The following is a 19,954-nucleotide window of genomic DNA, read 5'->3' as shown; positions in this document are numbered from 1 at the left end:
AGTAAGACAACACACGGTCCTAGAGTAGATAACAGAGAGAGTAAGACAACACAGGGTCCTACAGTAGATAACAGAGAGAGTAAGACAACACAGGGTCCTACAATAGATAACAGAGAGAGTAAGACAACACAGGGTCCTACAGTAAACAGAGAGAGTAAGACAACACAGGGTCCCTACAGATAACAGAGAGAGTAAGACAACACAGGGTCCTACTGTAAACAGAGAAAGTAAGACAACACAGGGTCCTACAGTAGATAAGAGAGTAAGACAACACAGGGTCCTACCGTAAACAGAGAGAGTAAGACAACACAGGGTCCTACAGTAAACAGAAAGAGTAAGACAACACAGGGTCCTACAGTAAACAGAGAGAGTAAGACAACACAGGGTCCTACAGTAAACAGAGAGAGTAAGACAACACACGGTCCTACAGTAAACAGAGAGAGTAAGACAACACAGGGTCCTACAGTAAACAGAGAGAGTAAGACAACACACGGTCCTACAGTAGATAACAGAGAGAGTAAGACAACACAGGGTCCTACAGTAGATAACAGAGAGAGTAAGACAACACAGGGTCCCTACAGATAACAGAGAGAGTAAGACAACACAGGGTCCTACAGATAACAGTGTAAGACAACACAGGGTCCTACAGATAACAGTGAGAGTAAGACAACACAGGGTCCTACAGTAAACAGAGAGAGTAAGACAACACAGGGTCCCTACAGATAACAGTGAGAGTAAGACAACACAGGGTCCTACAGTAAACAGAGAGAGTAAGACAACACAGGGTCCTACAGATAACAGAGAGAGTAAGACAACACAGGGTCCCTACAGATAACAGAGAGAGTAAGACAACACACGGTCCTACAGATAACAGTGTAAGACAACACAGGGTCCTACAGATAACAGTGAGAGTAAGACAACACAGGGTCCTACAGTAAACAGAGAGAGTAAGACAACACAGGGTCCCTACAGATAACAGTGAGAGTAAGACAACACAGGGTCCTACAGATAACAGAGAGAGTAAGACAACACAGGGTCCTACAGTAAACAGAGAGAGTAAGACAACACAAGGTCCCTAAAGACAACACAGGGTCCTACAGTAAACAGAGAGAGTAAGACAACACAGGGTCCTACAGTAGATAACAGTGAGAGTAAGACAACACAGGGTCCTACCGTAAACAGAGAGAGTACATGCAGCTGCTAATAGTAATAATGTCTTATTTTAAGCGCTTTTCAAGACATCCAAAGTAACTTTACATACACAAGAAAATCAGCAGGATAAAAAGCTATAAAATCACCTTGAGAGGCAATTATATAAAAGTACATTAAACATGGAGCATGGAGAACACTACACATGATGACAGACTGAGCGTGGAGAACACTACACATGATGACAGACTGAGCGTGGAGAACATCACACATGATGACAGACTGAGCGTGGAGAACATCACACATGATGACAGACTGAGCGTGGAGAACACTACACATGATGACAGACTGAGCGTGGAGAACACTACACATGATGACAGACTGAGCGTGGAGAACATCACACATGATGACAGACTGAGCGTGGAGAACACTACACATGATGACAGACTGAGCGTGGAGAACACTACACATGATGACAGACTGAGTGTGGAGAACACTACACATGATGACAGACTGAGCGTGGAGAACACTACACATGATGACAGACTGAGCGTGGAGAACACGACACACGATGACAGACTGAGCATAGAGAACACTACAAATTATGACAGACTGAGCGTGGAGAACACTACACATGATGACAGACTGACCAGAGAAGTGAAGTAGACAGAGGATAAAAGCTACGACAGAGAATCTGGGTAAGTCTGTGTGAAGAGGTTTGTCTTTAGTTTGGACTTATCATAATGTGGACTTAACATGTGTATCGATTGTGAGGTTCTGACATGGAGAGGGAGGGAGTCCCAGAGTTGGGGAGCTGGAGCGGAGCCTGGTGAGAGGGAGGGTGAGGAGGCTATTGTCAGAGGAGTGCAGTGAACAGGAGGGAGTGTAGTGGTGCAGCAGGTCAGTCAGGTATATGGGCGCCAGTCCATTGAGTGCTTTTTAGGTGAGCGTGAGCAGTTTGAAGATGATCCTGTATTGAAGTGGGGGTGATGTGGTCCCAGGGTGTAACCGCAACCGCGATTATCATGTTGAGATCACCCAGTTTCTTGATGAGGGAGTCTGTCATGCCAAATAATGTCCCCCTCTGTGACACAATGGGATGTGATAAACTATTAGCGTCCGTTGCCATATCAACGGTATTATGACTAAATGATTAGAACTTTGTAGATCATTACAAACTAAATTGTTTTTTTGTTTTTGTTTTGCTAATAAAATTAAAAAATTACTTTAAACTACTTTTGTGTGACTTGTTAACATGACAACAACATGAAATCCACATCTTAAACGATGCTACGTTTCAGAAATAGCAAAGAAAACGTGTCATCTGCTCGACACATTAAAGTTACATACCTTACAGATCACAACGTCTGCTAATTTACACTCCATTCATATGGAAATTCATTTGATTCATACACTGGCTTGTCTGGCTGTCATGTTTATATGGAACGGTCGTTAAGACACTAACAGCTTACAGACGGTAGGCAATTAAGGTCACAGTTATGAAAACATTAAGGAGGCCTCTCTACTGACTCTGAAAAACACAAAGAGAAAGATGCCCAGGGTCCCTGCTCATCTGTGTGAATGTGCCTTAGGCATGCTGCAAGGAGGCATGAGGACTGCAGATGAGGCCAGGGCAATAAATTGCAATGTCCGTGCTGTAAGACGTATAAGACAGCGCTACAGGGAGACAGGATGGACAGCTGATCGTCCGCGCAGTGGCAGACCACGTTTAACAACACCTGCACAGGAACGGTACATCCGAACATCACACCTGTGGGACAGGTACAGGATGGCAACAACTGCCTGAGTTACACCAGGAACGCACAATCACTCCATCAGTGCTCAGTCTGTCCGCAACAGGCTGAGAGAGACTGGACTGATGGCTTGTAGGCCTGTTGTAAGGCAGGTCCTCACCGGCAACAATGTCAGCTATGGGCATGAACCCACCATTGCTGGACCAGACAGGACTGGCAAAAAGTGCTCTTCACTGACGAGTCGTGGTTTTGTCTCACCAGGGGTGATGGTCGGATTTGCGTTTATTGTCGAAGGAATGAGCGTTACACCGAGGCTCTGGAGCGGGATCGATTTAGAGGTGGAGGGTCCGTCATGGTCTGGGGTGGTGGCTCAGAGCATCATCGGACTAAGCTTGTTATCATTGCAGGCAATCTCAACGCTGTGCGTTACAGGGAAGACATCCTCCTCCCTCATGTGGTACCCTTCCTGCAGGCTCATCCTGACATGACCTTCCAGCATGACAATGCCACCATCTGGGACCTGGGACCTGATGGATCATCTGGGATCTGGGTCCTAAAGTCATGGAGGTAAATTGAGGAGCTACATTTGTATAAGCTCAGCATAACTACCATTTCTTGCTTTCTCAAATGTCAACCAAAGCTTAACATATACTGTCTATGAGGCTTCACTGAGGTGCAGGGCGTCAGGGCTTTCAGTGGTCGACCGTCCAACAGCCACAACTGAAGCAGATTGTAGGCTTCCATCGAGACAAAGAGGAAACTATCACTGTTTGGGAAACTAAAAACTCGCTTCAGGTTATTTTGTGTGCAAATGCTAATAGTTATTATCTGAGATTCTTTATATTCACCTTAACAGATGATGAGCCCAGCTAGCAGTGAAAGAGCTGCGATGTTTCCCAGGTCTCGCCTTCCTTTCGTCGTTCTTTCAAACCAAGTAATTCTCCCGGATGTCGAAACACTTGGTCCCCTTCTTGGTTCTCCTCCAGTAACTCTCTGTTTCTCCTGTGCCTTGTCCATGTTCAGTCTCACCTTGAATGATGACAGGAATAAATGAGATTATATTTCATATTATCAATACATTTCTTACCAGGGTTGTGTTGGTTACTTTTTAAATGTAGATTACTTTCCCCTTAAGAGGCATTAGAAGAAGACAAAATGTATGTTACCAATTGAACGACATCTATTGCAGGATAAATCACTGTTAAAGTTTACATAGCTGGACATATATGGATGTTACATTTTACTTTATGGGTTGGTTATGTAGGCTTCTTCTAACCCATCGTTTTCTACTACATATAATAATACGATTAAATTATATCTTTACGTTAAAAACCACAGTCTATCAGAATTCCAGTCATTACAATAACTGTTATACCACAAGACCTTCAAGAATAGGACTTGGAAATATAGAAGTATAGATCAGCCAAACTGTTTAACCTGAGCATGACCCCAAAACTAAGGACTTGTTAGCCAGCCCTACTCTGTTGTTTATTTTGTCATGAAGGACTGATTGGGCTCATTGATTCGAGTTGAAAAATAAATTCTGTGCTCATGGAATGGCATGCTTTGAGCACTACTGAGAAGGGCTATTTACATGTGAAAAATGAATGCCATGTGCTACATTTGCTATAGGCCTATTGTTACTCTTTTAGTTGGTGACACTTTGATATCTTGATAATATGCAGCTGTTTAAAGGGCAAATCCACAGATGAAACAATAACAAAATGGTTGCCCCGCCTCTGTTTTAGGGAAAAAGCTGAGGGATGGGCCTGTAGAAATGTAACCCTCTCAGATGAATAGACAGAACTATGGATGTAAGGACGGACCAGCCATGAAATCACAATGTTTTAACCATATTATCAGGCTATACAGTGTTTGTTTACATTTACGATGTTTACTAACATTGGAGAAAAACAAGTTTATATTTTGGGTTCTCATGGAGTGTGATAGATGAACTAAACTCATGAGTAATTTACAAGTTATATTCTTCAAGAATCAATGGATATATACATACAGTTGAAGTCGGAAGTTTACATACACTTAGGTTGGAGTCATTAAAAATCATTTTTCAACCACTCCACAAATTTCTTGTTAACAAACTATAGTTTTGGCAAGTTGTTTAGGACATCTACTAATTTTTCCAACAATTGTTTTCAGACAGATTATTTTACTAATAATTCACTATATCATAATTCCAGTGGGTCAGAAGTTTACATACACTAAGTTGACTGCCTTTAAACAGCTTGGAAAATTCCAGAAAATGATGTCATGGCTTTAGAAGCTTCCATAATGACCATCGTTATGTTTGGAGAAGAAAAGGGGAGGCTTGCAAGCCGAAGAACAACATCTCAACCATGAAGCACGGGGGTGGCAGCATCATGTTGTAGGGGTGCTTTTGCTGCAGGAGGGACTGGTGCATTTCACAAAATAGATGGCATCATGAGGGTGGAAAATTATGTGGATATATTGAAGCAACATCTCAAGAAATCAGTCAGGAAGTTAAAGATTGGTTGCAAATGGGTCTTCCAAATGGACAATGATCCCAAGCATACTCCCAAAGTTGAGCTTAGTTCAACTGTCACACTCCATGAGAACCCAAAATATAAACTTGTTTATCTTGGATGGACGGAAAATAAATTAACAGCGGACAATCATTTGTACCTGGTGAAAAACTTTGTTCCGTGCCTGAAGGTGGTCTTTAAAGAAGGTGGTCTTCTGATCTGGTTCGACAACTTCCACCACATAAAGTGGGGTTTCAGTGATCTGAAAGTACGTTATACAAAACTAACAATAGACAAACAACAACACTACGTAAATCACACATTTGAAATACTACAGTATACACAATAATTGTATATATAATTGCATTGTTTACCTCAGTCAACAGCTGCGGCTCCTGTCCATACCAGGTGGAGGCCTGGAGGCTGCTGTTGTGTGGGAAGAGAATTACCTTCATGATACCAATCAAGGGACTTGCCCATGCAGTCTTGAGGGTCTGGTTGGTCCGTTCACCAAACCTGGAGGAGGGGTAGGAAAGCGATATCTATTGACAATGTAAGATATTGAAATATGTCAGATTGTGTACCATGGAAAAACAAAAAACTATTGTAAAAAAAACACACAAAAAAACAAACATTGGTGACAGAATATAACCTGTAACATCCGTACCTGGTTCCATCATTCATGAACTCGGTCACAAGAGGACATACTCTTCCTTTACCTTCCTTAATGGGTATTGCCGAAACCCCGAGGACAAACCATTCAGATTTGTTTGTTGTTGAGGTCACTCACTCACTTTCTAATGAGTTTTCATTGGGAATCCAGATTTCTAAGGGACCTTCTTGCAGTTCCTATCACTTCCACTGGATGTCAACAGTCTTTAGAAATTGGTTGAGGTTTTTCCTTTTGTGTAATGAAGAAGTACGGCCATCTTGAATGAGGGTCACTTGAAGTGTACTGTTAGATAGAGGCGCGTGACCAGAAAGCTAGCTACAGTTTGTTTTCCTCCTGTATTGAACACAGATCATCCCGTCTTCAATTTTATTGATTATTTACGTAAAAAAATACCTAAAGTTGTATTACAAAAGTAGTTTGAAATGTTTTGGCAAAGTTTACAGGTAACCTTTGAGATATTTTGTAGTCACGTTGCGCAAGTTGGAACCGGTGTTTTTCTGGATCAAACGCTCCAAATAAATGGACATTTTATATATATTGACGGAATTAATCGAACCAATGTTACAGGAAGGCCATAAAGATCATCAAGGACAACAACCACCCGAGCCACTGCCTGTTCACCCCGCTATCATCCAAAAGGCGAGGTCAGTACAGGTGCATCAAAGCTGGGACCGAGAGACTGAAAAACAGCTTCTATATCAAGGCCATCAGACTGTTAAACAGCCACCACTAACATTGAGTGGCTGCTGCCAACACACTGACTCAACTCCAGCCACTTTAATAATGGGAATTGATGGGAAATTATGTAAAATATATCACTAGCCACTTTAAACAATGCTACCTAATATAATGTTTACATACCCTACATTATTCATCTCATATGTATACGTATATACTGTACTCTATATCATCTACCGCATCTTTATGTAATACATGTATTGCTAGCCACTTTAACTATGCCACTTTGTTTACATACTCATGTCATATGTATATACTGTACTCGATACCATCTACTGTATCTTGCCTATGCTGCTCTGTACCATCACTCATTCATACATCTTTATGTACATATTCTTTATCCCCTTACACTTGTGTGTATAAGACAGTAGTTTTGGAATTGTTAGTTAGATTACTTGTTGGTTATTACTGCATTGTCGGAACTAGAAGCACAAGCATTTCGCTACACTCGCATTAACATCTGCTAACCATGTGTATGTGACAAATAAAATTTGATTTGATTTCAAAGGACCATTTGTGATGTTTATGGGACATATTGGAGTGCCAACAAAAGAAGCTCGTCAAAGCTAAGGCATGAATTATATTTGTATTACTGCGTTTTGTCATGCCTGCAGGGTTGAAATAGGCTTTTCTCTCTTTGTTTACGGAGGTGCTATCCTCAGATAATAGCATCGTTTGCTTTCGCCGAAAAGGATTTTTGAAATCTGAGATGTTGGCTGGATGTAGCTTTGTGTAGCTTTAATTTGCTATCTTGCATGTGTGATTTAATGAGAGTGTAATGAAAGTTTAATGAAAGTTTGATTTTTATAGTAATTTATTTGAATTTGGCGCTCTGCATTTTCCCTGGCTTTTGGCCAGGTGTGACGCTAGGATCACACATATCCCAGAGAGGTTATGTAACAGACACATCTCACGATCAACTGTTCAGAGGAGACTAGGTGAACAGGCAATCATGGTCGAATTGCTGCAAAGAAACCACTACTAAAGGACACCAATAAGAGACTTGCTTGGGCCAAGAAACACGAGCAATGGACATTAGATTGGTGGAAATCTGTCCTTTGGTCTGATGAGTCCAAATTTGACATTTCTGGAGAGACGCGGAGTAGGTGAACGGATGATCTCTGCATGTGTAGTTCCCACCGTGAAGCATGGAGGAGGAGGTGTGATGGTGTGGGGATGCTTTTATGGTGACACTGTCAGTGATTTATTTAGAATTCAAGGCACACTTAACCAGCATGCTACCACAGCATTCTGCAGCGATATGCCATCCCATCTGGTTTCAGCTTAGTTGGACAATCATTTGTTTTTCAACAGGACAATGACCCAACACACCTCCAGGCTGTGTAAGGGCTATTTGACCAAGACAGGGAGTGATGGAGTGCTGCATCAGATGACCTAGCCTCCACAATCACCCGACCTCAACCCAATTGAGATGGTTTGGGATGAGTTGGACCACAGAGTGAAGGAAAAGCAGCCAACAAGTGCTCAGCGTATGTAGGAACTCCTTCAAGACTGTTGGAAAAGCATTCCAGGTGAAGCTGGTTGAGAGAATGCCAAGAGTGTGCAAAGCTGTCATCAAGAGAAAGGGTGGTTACTTTGAAGAATCTAAAATCTAAAATATATTTTGATTTGTTTAACACTTTTTTGGTTACTACATCTTTCCATGTGTGTTATTTCATTGTATTGATGTCTTCACTATTAATTCTACAATGTACAAAATAGTCAACAAAGTAAAACCCTTGAATGAGTAGGTGTGTCCAAACTTTTGACTGGTACAGTATATGTATAGCTAGCAACATGTAGATGACCAACTAGTTAGATGGAAAATGGTTGTGCATAGCTAAATCCGTTCAGTTATCTAATAGAAGTTAACTGCTTAATGTTACCCTGAATAGTGAATTTATCTTAATGTTTCACCTCTTGTCGAGTTCAGTGGTGCCTTCATAGAACTTTTCCTGGTTGGAAGATAAAATCCCCTCGAGGGATGCCATTGAAGTGCAAGCTACATACAAACAGAAAGCTACAATAACAGTTACAGTAGCTAGCTAGCTAATATTAGCTAAATAAAACTGTCTGGCTAGCTAGCTGGCTAGGAGACAACCCTTGTTTTAAGGGGGTCCAGAACATCCTGGTGGGAGGAGAGCTGTTCTGTGAAGTGAGCCTCCCTCCTACTGTTCTCCCTGTTTTCACTACTGTAGCTGGCCAGCTGACTATGCAGACTGAGGTAAACAAGTACAGTAGCTTGCAACGTCAATCTAAAAACAGCTTACATTATTTCATCCTATTTAACAATATCTTCTTATATAAAGACAAATATATGGTGAAGAATGCATGTTCTCTTTCCAGTCTTTTCGGTCCTCTGCATCAGCAGGTAGTCAGCCGGTTCACACGTCAAAAAATCATCCTCTGAGAGCAATTTGGAGGTAATCATTTTGTGCGGACTGAGCGAGCGCTTATGATGAGAAATAGAATGGATGCTTTCATTCATTGCGCAATCCGGTGACAATTTTGCAATTTCTAGCAACAGCCCGTGAGCATGATCCCTGTTTTGTCGTCATTTCGTTTTAAAAAGTTATTGCTCATCCACTTTACACAACAGAGGGGGGTGGCGGAGTGAAGTTGGGTTTAGTGTGGACGTAGATGTGTCATCTGCAATAACAGTGAAATCTGAGTCCAAATTGATGGAGGATCTGACCAAGGAGAAGCATGTAAATACTAAACAGTAATGGACCTAACACTGAGCCTTGTGGGACACCTTGTGACACAGGGGCTGGGGCAGACAAGCAGTTGCCAAGGGTTACAAACAGCTGTCTATCAGATAGATTGGAGTGGAACCAGGCAAGGGGTGTTTACGGAAACTCCAAGAACCCTTTCCATGCGGTCAGTTCAAATCTGATGACAGTGTCAAATGCTGCAGATGATAAAGATGTCACACCTTAATCTGCTTCACCAGTCTTTGTGATTGTCTCCACCCCCCTCCAGGTGTCGCCCATCTTCCCCATTATCCCCAGTGTACTTATACCTGTGTTCTCTGTTTGTCTTTTACCAGTTTGTTTTGTTTCCTCAAGCCAACCAGCGTTTTTTCCCATGCTCCTGTTGGTCTCTAGTTCCTGTTTTCTAGCTTTTGCGGTTTTTGATCATTCTGCCTGCCTTGACTCTTAGCCTGCCTGTTGTTCTGTATCTTGTTATACCATCCTGAATTACTGACCTCTGCCTGCCCTTACCCTGACCCTGACCCTGCCTGCCGTTCTGTACCTTTCGGACTCTGCTCTGGACTATTGACCTCTGTCTGCCCTTGACCTGTCGTTTGCCTGCCCCCGTTTTTGTAAAAAACTTTTGGTACTTCAAAACTGTGGCAAGTAAGTCCTTGCAGTTGTGAATGTGGTCTTTCTATGGCTCCTTATGAATACGGAGCCCTGTCCATTTTGTAGAGCCGTTCTAAACTCAGCAAAAGAATAAACGTCCTCTCACTGTCAACTGTGTTGATTTTCAGCAAACTTAACGTGTAAATATTTGTATGAACATAACAAGATTCAACAAGCGAGACATAAACTGAACAAGTTCAACAGACATGTGACTAACAGAAATTGAATAAGGTGTCCCTGAACAAAGTGGGGGGGTCAAAATCAAAAGTAACAGTCAGTATCTGGTGTGGCCACCAGCTGCATTAAGTACTGCAGTGCATCTCCTCCTCATGGACTGTACCAGATTTGCTAGTTCTTGCTGTGAGATGTTACCCCACTCTTCCACCAAGGCACCTGCAAGTTCCCGGACATTTCTGGGGGAATTGCCCTAGCCCTCACCCTCTGATCCAACAGGTCCCAGACGAGCTCAATGGGATTGAGATCCGGGCTCTTCGCTGGCCATGGCAGAACACTGACATTCCTGTCTTGCAGGAAATTATACACAGAACGAGCAGTATGGCTGGCGACATTGTCATGCTGGAGGATCATGTCAGGATGAGCCTGCAGGAAGGGTACCACATGAGGGAGGAGGATGTCTTCCCTGTAACGCACAGTGTTGAGATTGTCTGCAATGACAACAAGCTCAGTCCGATGATGCTGTGACCCGCCCCAGACCATAACGGACCATCCACCTCCAAATCAATCCTGCTCCAGAGTTCAGGCCTCGGTGTAACGCTCATTCCTTCGACAATAAACACAAATCCGACCATCACCCCTGGTGAGACAAAACGGTGACTCGTCAGTGAAGAGCACTTTTTGCCAGTCCTGTCTGGTCCAGCGACGGTGGGCTTGTGCCCATAGACAACGTTGTTGCCGGTGAGGATCTGCCTTACAACAGGCCTACAAGCCCTCAGTCCAGCCTCTCTCAGCCTATTGCAGACAGTCTGAGCACTGATGGAGGGATTGTGCGTTCCTGGTGTAACTCGGGCAGTTGTTGTTGCCATCCTGTGCCTGTCCAGCAGATGTGATGTTCGGCTGTACCGATCCTGTGTAGGTGTTGTTACACGTGGTCTGCCACTGCGAGGATGATCAGCTGTCCATCCTGTACTTGTCCACAGGTGTGATGTTCAGATGTACCGATCCTGTGCAGGTGTTGTTACACGTGGTCTGCCACTGCGAGGATGATCAGCTGTCCGTCCTTTCTCCCTGTAGCGCTGTCTTACGCGTCTCACAGTATGAACATTGCAATTTATTGCCCTGGCCACATCTGCAGTCCTCATGCCTCCTTGCAGCATACCTAAGGCACATTCAAGCAGATGAGCAGGGACCCTGGGCATCTTTCTTTTGGTGTTTTTCAGTCCGTAGAGAGGCCTCTTTAGTGTCCTAAGTTTTCATACCTGTGACCTTAATTGCCTACCGTCTGTAAGCTGTTAGTGTCCTAACGACCATTTCACAGGTACATGTTCATTAATTATTTATGGGAAACAGTGTCTAAACCCTTTACAATGAAGATCTGTGAAGTTATTTGGATTTTTACGAATTATCTTTGAAAGACTGGGTCCTGAAAAAGGGACGTTTCTTTTTTTGCTGAGTTTAGTTGTCGTCCTGTGGCTTTCATGGCACGTAGCTCAGGTGTACCATGGCGCTGGGAGGTTGAAGGACACAACCCTTGTTTTAAGGGGGTCCAGAACATCCTGGTGGGAGGAGAGATGTTCTGTGAAGAGAGCCTCCCTCCCACTGTTCTCCCTGTACCCCATTTTACTTTCTCCCCCACTTTCTTCTCCTCTCTCATTCTCTCTCCTCTCCGTTCGCTCCTCTCTATTGTCTTTCTTATTAACTTTCTCAATTCTCTTCTTCCTTCTCCCACTCCCCCCTTCTATGTCTTTCAAACCACTTGTGTTTAAGTAATCCAGAGAGAGTTAGTGTGCATTAATCAGCTTCACACAGTCAGGAGCTGTGGAATGATAACAGAGAAAATCACACCACTTTGTTGCCACGGGTTTTCATGGGGACAAGTGTTGAGTATGTTTAATTAATAAAGAGTACATCTCCGTTAGACAGTAGGGCTACTGGGGGCTAACATTCATGTCATTTAAGGTCAGTGAACATCTCCCATTTGGAGTAAGAGGGGTCACATCTACACTCTGTCTGTCTATTTCTACGATGATTGAGGAGTCATGTGTAAAGACTCTCCTCTGTGTTCGGTGTGGCAGCTATGACAAGACTAGGGTTTCAACATTTTCTGAAAACAAGGTTGGCAGATTTCGTCAATCAGCAATGAATAAGAAGGAAATCCAGAACCTTCAAACCAGGATTTCTGGAAAACCTGTCATTTTTGGTAAATGTGCAACCCTAAACAGGACTGTGACACGATGCTACTCTCTGCATTATAGCAACCGCTTCCAGTAAAACATGGCCAATGAGTGTAGGAAATCACTGCCATCTAACCTAAAGAGATCGCTATTTATCGCCTCTGACCCGGCCACCCTGTGGCATTCACACCGTTCTCTCTGGTTCCTTGATTTTTGTTTTGTTGGCAGGTCAGTTATCTAACTGAAGAGGAAGAAGTGACGATAAATCTTTATCATCGCAGAGCAAGGTCTCGATGATGACAAATGGCAGTGTTATTCAAGAAATTGTTTAGTGAAAGAGGGAACGGGAAGATACAGCGAGAGAGAGACAAAAATAGAAAGAGAAAAAGAAAGAGCATATAGCTTTCGGCCTGGTGTTAAATCTTCCTCATCCCCGGGTGACAGGTCTTCGTGACCCTGACATCTCCAGGTGACAGGTCTTGGTGACACTACATTTGCTGTGGGGGAATTCTCCAACCCTCCACCGACTTACTCTACTCAGAAAAACTGAGGATTCACTGGTATTCCCATAAATGGAGAACTAGTTTTGAATGTTGGTTGGAGAAATCCCTCTTCATATTATGAATAATTAGCCTCAATTGTCTTCAGAATGGTCCATTTTAAAATGGGCCCATTGTTGAATACACAGCTCCTTCCAACCCCTTCTGCAGATGATAAACCAGTCTCCAGAAATGCTTGTGATTTCTCTAATGAGAGCATAATGACATCTATTGGCACAAGGAGTGTTTAACACATGGTTAACACATAACCCTGCTGTATAAGGAAGTCTGTATGCCACATTTTTTAAACATTATACATTGTCATGGTAAGAGCTCATGAAAATCTTACTACACACTCGACAGCTTGGTGACGCCATGAATTCAACATGTAAAAGTTGAGTTACCGCCAATATAAACTCTCTGAAACCTGGTGAATGGACCTACAAACGGAATTCATTACCATTGCATTGTGCAATCAAAGCAATCTGCACGCATCACCAACAGGCATCACTAACAGGCATCACATGGCATGGTTGGCATCTGGTGTGTGTGTGTGTGTGTGTGTGTGTGTTTTCCACCTTATCAGGACCAGAATGTCCTGACAAGTCACCAGCATATCCTTAAGGGTTAGAGGTTAAGGGTTAAGCTTAGGGGGTTTGGAGTTAGGGTTAGGAGGTATGGAAAATAGGATTTTGAATGGGAATACATTTGTATTCCAGAAAGTTCAGAAAAATCACATTATAAAAAAGATGTGTGAGTGTGTGTGTGTGTATGTGATTGCTGGTCTGTTCAGTGTTAGCTGAATCTTTAAATAAGGTTATAATCATGAATCTCTGTGATGTTCTCTGCCTGTCCTTCCCTGTCCTCTTCATGCTGTAATTTATGTACGGATGCTTGAAATTATCTCCAGAAGCTCGACTCAAACCTTGTGTGTGTGTGTGTGTGTACAGAATGGATGAAATTATCTCCAGAAGCTGAAACCCTTTCAAGCAGCAGCAGACAGTTGACGCCAACCGTGTGTGTGTGTGTGTGTGTGTGTGTGTGTGTGTGTGTGTGTGTGTGTGTGTGTGTGTGTGTGAGTGTGTGTGTGTGTGTGTGTGAAACAGACTGCAGATGACAGATAGGTCATGCGTGTGAGAACTCTGAACTCCTACCAGGTGGGATAAATCAAATTACATTTTATTTGTAATATGCGCCGAATACAACAGGTGTAGGTAGACCTTACCGTGAAATGCTGAATACAACAGGTGTAGGTAGACCTTACCGTGAAATGCTGAATACAACAGGTGTAGGTAGACCTTACCGTGAAATGCTGAATACAACAGGTGTAGGTAGACCTTACCGTGAAATGCTGAATACAACAGGTGTAGGTAGACCTTACCGTGAAATGCTGAATACAACAGGTGTAGGTAGACCTTACCGTGAAATGCTTACTTACAAGTCCTTAACCAACAATGCAGTTCAATAAATAGAGTTAAAAGAAAATATTTAGTAAATCAACTAAAGTGAAGAAAAAAAAGAAAAATAACACAAGAATATTACAATAACGAGGGGGTACCAGTACCGAGTCAATGTGTGGGGGTACAGGTTAGTCGAGGTCATTTGTAAAGGGACTATGCATAGCTAATAAACAGTCATGAGCTGCAGTGTAAAAACAAAGGGGTTGAATAGTCCGGGTGGCCATTTGATTAATTGTTTAACAGTCTTACGGCTTGGTGATAGAAGCTGTTAAGGAGCCTTTTGGTTCGAGACTTGGCGATCCGGTGCCGCTTGCCGTGCGGTAGCAAGTCTATGACTTGGTTGACTGAAGACAATTATTTGGGCCTTCCTCTGACACCGCCTGGTATAGAGGCCCTGGATGGCAGGAAGCTTGGCCCCAGTGATGTACTGGGCCGTACGCATTACCCTCTGTAGTGCCTCGTGGTCAGATGCCGAGCAGTTTCATTACAAGGTGGTGATACAACCGGTCAGGGTGCTCTCGATGATGCAGCTGTAGAACGTTTTGAGGATATGGGGACCCATGACAAATCTTTTCAGTCTCCTGAGGGGGAAAAAATGTTGTCGTGCCCTTTTCACAACTGTGTTGGTGTGTTTGGACCATGATGGTTTGTTGGTGAACTTGAAAATCTCGATCCGCTCCACTACAGCCCTGTCAATGTTAATGGGGCCCTGTTTGGCACACCTTTTCCTGTAGTCCAAGATCAGCTCTTTTGTCTTGCTCACATTGAGGTAGAGGTTGTTGTCCTGGCACCACACTGCCAGGTCTCTGACCTCTTCCCTATAGGCCGTCTCATCGTTGTCGATGATCACTGTTGTGTCGTCAGCCAACTTAATGATGGTGTTGGAGTCATGTTTCGCCACGCAGTCATGGGTGAACAGGGAGTACAGGAGGGGACTCAGCACTCACCCCTGAGGAGCCCACGTGTTGAGGATCAGCGTGGCAGATGTGTTGTTGCCTACCCTCCCCACCTAGGGGCAGCCCGTCAGGAAGTCCAGGATCCAGTTGCAGAGGGAGGTGTTTAGTCCCAGGGTCCTCAGTTTAGTGATGAGCTTTGTGGGCACTTTGGTGTTGAACGCTGAGCTGTAGTCAATGAACAGCATTCTCACATAGGTGTTCCTTTTGTCCAGGTGGGAAATGGCAGTGTGGAGTGCGATTGAGATTGCGTCATCTGTGGATCTGTTGGGGTGGTATGCAAATTGGGGTGCGTCTAGGGTTTCCGGCATGATGATGTTGATGTCAGCCATGACCAGCCTTTCAAAGCACTTTATGGCTACCAATATGAGTGCTACGGGCACTCATTTTGGCAGGTTACCAACAGACTCGGTCAGAGACAGTTTGTAAATGTCAGTGAAGACACTTTGAGTACACATCCTGGTAATCCATCTGGCCCCACGACTTTGAGAATGTTGACCTGTTTAAAGGTCTTGCTCACATTGGCTGCAGAGAGCATGATCACACTGTCGTCCGGAACAGCTGGTGGTCTCATGCATGCTCTCATGCATGCTTCAGTGTTGCTTGCCTCAGAGTGAGTATACAATGCATTTAGCCCGTCTGGTATGCTCACGTCACTGGTTAGCTCGCAGCTGGGTTTCCTTTTGTATCCTGTAATATACCACTACTTCTGTCATTTACCATCTCTGTTTTAGAACCATTCTCACATTAGCTATGGGTGCTATGAAGCTGTGTGATTTTGAATGATAAACCTCTTCATTTTATTGATGGTATTTAAAAATCCTTAGAGCGAGAACACAGGGCAGAGTCAGACATGTAACTGAGGCAGGAAGGCAGAAACACAGGGCAGAGTCAGACATGCAACTGAGGCAGGAAGGCAGAAACACAGGGCAGAGTCAGACATGCAACTGAGGCAGGAAGGCAGAAACACAGGGCAGAGTCAGACATGTAACTGAGGCAGGAAGGCAGAAACACAGGGCAGAGTCAGACATGCAACTGAGGCAGGAAGGCAGAAACACAGGGCAGAGTCAGACATGCAACTGAGGCAGGAAGGCAGAAACACAGGGCAGAGTCAGACATGTAACAGGCAGAAATGTAAGACTTCTTAATATTATTCTATCATAAAGAAGCAACACCATTCATTTGTCTTTAGTGATATTGTTGCACAGAAAAACAAGAACATACGATATTAAAGTGATGCATAGAAAATCTATTTCACTAAGCATTATTAAGCATCAGCTGTTTTTTCAGGCATGATTTCAGAATACAGGAAAAATAAATAGTCCTCAAAATGAAAACCAAGTGGTTATTGGACTAGTAACCGGAAGGTTGAGAGTTCAAACCCCCGAGCTGACAAGGTACAAAATCTGTCGTTCTGCCCTGAACAGGCAGTTAACCCACTGTTCCCAGGCCGTCATTGAAAATAAGAATTTGTTCTTAACTGACTTGCCTGGTTAAATAAAGGTAAAAAAAATAAAAAAAAAATAAAAAAAATTAATACAATCTAACATTAAAAAAAACACAATAGAAGTTTGTTATCATGTCATCTACAATTTTCTCTATACTGAAAATCAGTTATACCGTACATTCAAAAACATGAATACTTTTTGTAAATTCTGTTAAAAAATACAAAATCTGTGATTATTGGTGTAGTCTAGAACAGTAGAAGAACAGTTTTCATTGTCACAGAAAGACTTAGAGACAACACTAATATACACATACCGTATGTGTCGTCTTAATGCCCCCATAACAGGAAACTCTATTTACACAGCTGCCTGTAAATGCATTCAGTTATGAAGAAACACAACAAAAACAACGACTCATTTTGGCTCAAAGACCCGAGAAGCTCTGGATCTAGGGCAAGATGGCAGTGACGTGAGAGGAAAAAGTGTTGACATAACTGGTTCTAGAATATTTACAAGACATTGTCTTCAAACATTCAGAAATCGACGCAGTAGTAAAACGATGACGTCATCACCATGGCACCATAGTGTAGTGGCTGACGCACAGACTTCTGTGTCGTGATTTTGCGATGGGTTGGCATGGCAGGGAACGGAGTCTAGCTAGAATATGGACATACTGTATGGGAATACATAGTCCACCCCTGCAATATGGGTGAACACTAGCATGTTAATATCTGGCCTTGTCCTACATCAGTGCGTCGATTCCACCGGCGGTCGAGGGACGAGCGTCGCGTAGGACGTAAGACAATGGATATCTGGAGCGAGTCAAAAGAACATAGGCTCATTGAATTAGGAATGTTGAACTGTACTGCACTTAAACAGAGTTGGCACTTCTACAATAAGTATTGCCAGTATCACTAGTGGACTGTGCTATTGGCTGTGAGATTCTGGGGCCTGAGCAGAGCTGTGTAATTGGGTTAGGGAGGAGGAGGAGGAGGAGGAGGGCTGAGGACGAGAAAGGTGTGATGTGAATAATTGTTGTAAGCAAACGTCGGCTCCGGTGGCTGCCAGGTCAGTCCCAGAAGAGGTCGTTAGAGAAACATACATGTGTAAGCTGATCTGTGAGCTGTGAGAAATCCCGGCCCGGCACTCTGTTCTGCTGTTATGGCTGACCCTACTTTAGCATTACAGAGCAGGCCGTGTAGCAGGTCGTGTAGCAGGCCGTGTAGCAGGCCGTGCAGCAGGTCGTGTAGCAGGCCGTGTAGCAGGCCGTGTAGCAGGCAATGTAGACCCAACATTCACCTAGAGAGCCACAGGGCTACAGGAAACAGGCCTGCCCTGAATAGACACTATTTACACACATCTAGACGTGGCACAGGAGCTGGGCTAAAACACAGCCACTTACTTGACACAGACATACCTCACATGGTAACTAATGGTAGAGTGGTAGCACTCTAATGGTAGAGTGCTGGCTAACGCTTCAGCGAGTCCAGGCTCCATGCTTTGTTTGTCTCTAGGTCTCTGCTTCGAGGGGGTGTAGAGTATTACAGGGTTTCTCTGGTCTCTATGACCACTGAGGGGGTGTAGAGCATTACAGGGTTTCTCTGGTCTCTATGACCACTGAGGGGGTGTAGAGTATTACAGGGTTTCTCTGGTCTGAGTGTACTCTGAGTGTACCTAATACACTGACCACTGGGTGTACCTAATACACAGAGTGTACCTAATACACTGACCACCGTGTGTACCTAATACACTGACCACTGGGTGTACCTAATACACTGACCACTGAGTGTACCTAATACACTGACCACTGAGTGTACCTAATACACTGACCACTGAGTGTACCTAATATGCTGACCACTGGGTGTACCTAATACACTGACCACTGAGTGTACCTAATATACTGACCACTGGGTGTACCTAATATACTGACCACTGAGTGTATCTAATATACTGACCACTGAGTGTGCCTAATACACTGACCACTGAGTGTACCTAATATACTGACCACTGGGTGTACCTAATATACTGACCACTGGGTGTACCTAATACACTGACCACTGAGTGTACCTAATACACTGACCACTGAGTGTACCTAATATACTGACCACTGGGTGTACATCATCTACACTTACAAATCATTCAAAATGACTTAACTGGCTGCATGGTCCACAGAAACAGTTAATTCATTATGACAGCTGGTGCTTGTTCTGAACCCACAAGGAAATCTCCAGTCCAATTCTTATATTTTGTTAGCAGTTTGTGAGTGTATTGTTTAATTCGTTCAGATTCTAGAACACATTGCTCATTCAGGCAAGTCAATGGGTTCATCGGAAAGCTGAGTGGAGCTGAAGGGAAGGACTAAAAATAACAAGATAAAGTAAAATGTATTCACAGTAGGTTCAGAAGTTTGGTGAAACAGCACAGTTGGCAAGAATATGGCAAATAGAAATAAAATCTGGGTGGTCTTCAGAGATAAATGGGAGGGTTTAAGAATAGCTTAAGGATGGGACTAAAAACAAACAAAAGATTACTATTGTAAAATACATTGCGTCCGTAAAATGTAGGAAAATAACCTCACACTCAACGTCAACAAAACAAAGGAGATGATCGTGGACTTCAGGAAACAGCAGAGGGAGCACCCCGCTATCCACATCGACGAGACAGTAGTGGAGAGGGTAGAAAGTTTTAAGTTCCTCGGCGTACACATCACGGACAAACTGAATTGGTCCACCCACACATACAGCGTGATGAAGGCGCAGCAGCGCCTCTTCAACCTCAGGAAGCTGAAGAAATATGACTTGTCACCAAAAGCACTCACAAACTTTTACAGATGCAATCGAGAGCATCCTGTCGGGCTGTATCCCCGCCTGGTATGGCAACTGCTCCGCCCACAACCGTAAGGCTCTCCAGAGGGTAGTGAGGTCTGCACAACGCATCACTGGGGGCAAACTACCTGCCCTCCAGGACACCTACACCACCCGATGTTACAGGAAGGCCATAAAGATCATCAAGGACATCAACCACCC

The sequence above is a fragment of the Oncorhynchus masou genome, chromosome 13 (assembly GCF_036934945.1).
Source record: "Oncorhynchus masou masou isolate Uvic2021 chromosome 13, UVic_Omas_1.1, whole genome shotgun sequence".
NCBI classification, from domain to species: Eukaryota; Metazoa; Chordata; class Actinopteri; order Salmoniformes; family Salmonidae; genus Oncorhynchus; species Oncorhynchus masou.
The sequence above is the reverse complement of the archived record's forward strand: the minus strand, read 5'-3'. Positions refer to the sequence as shown.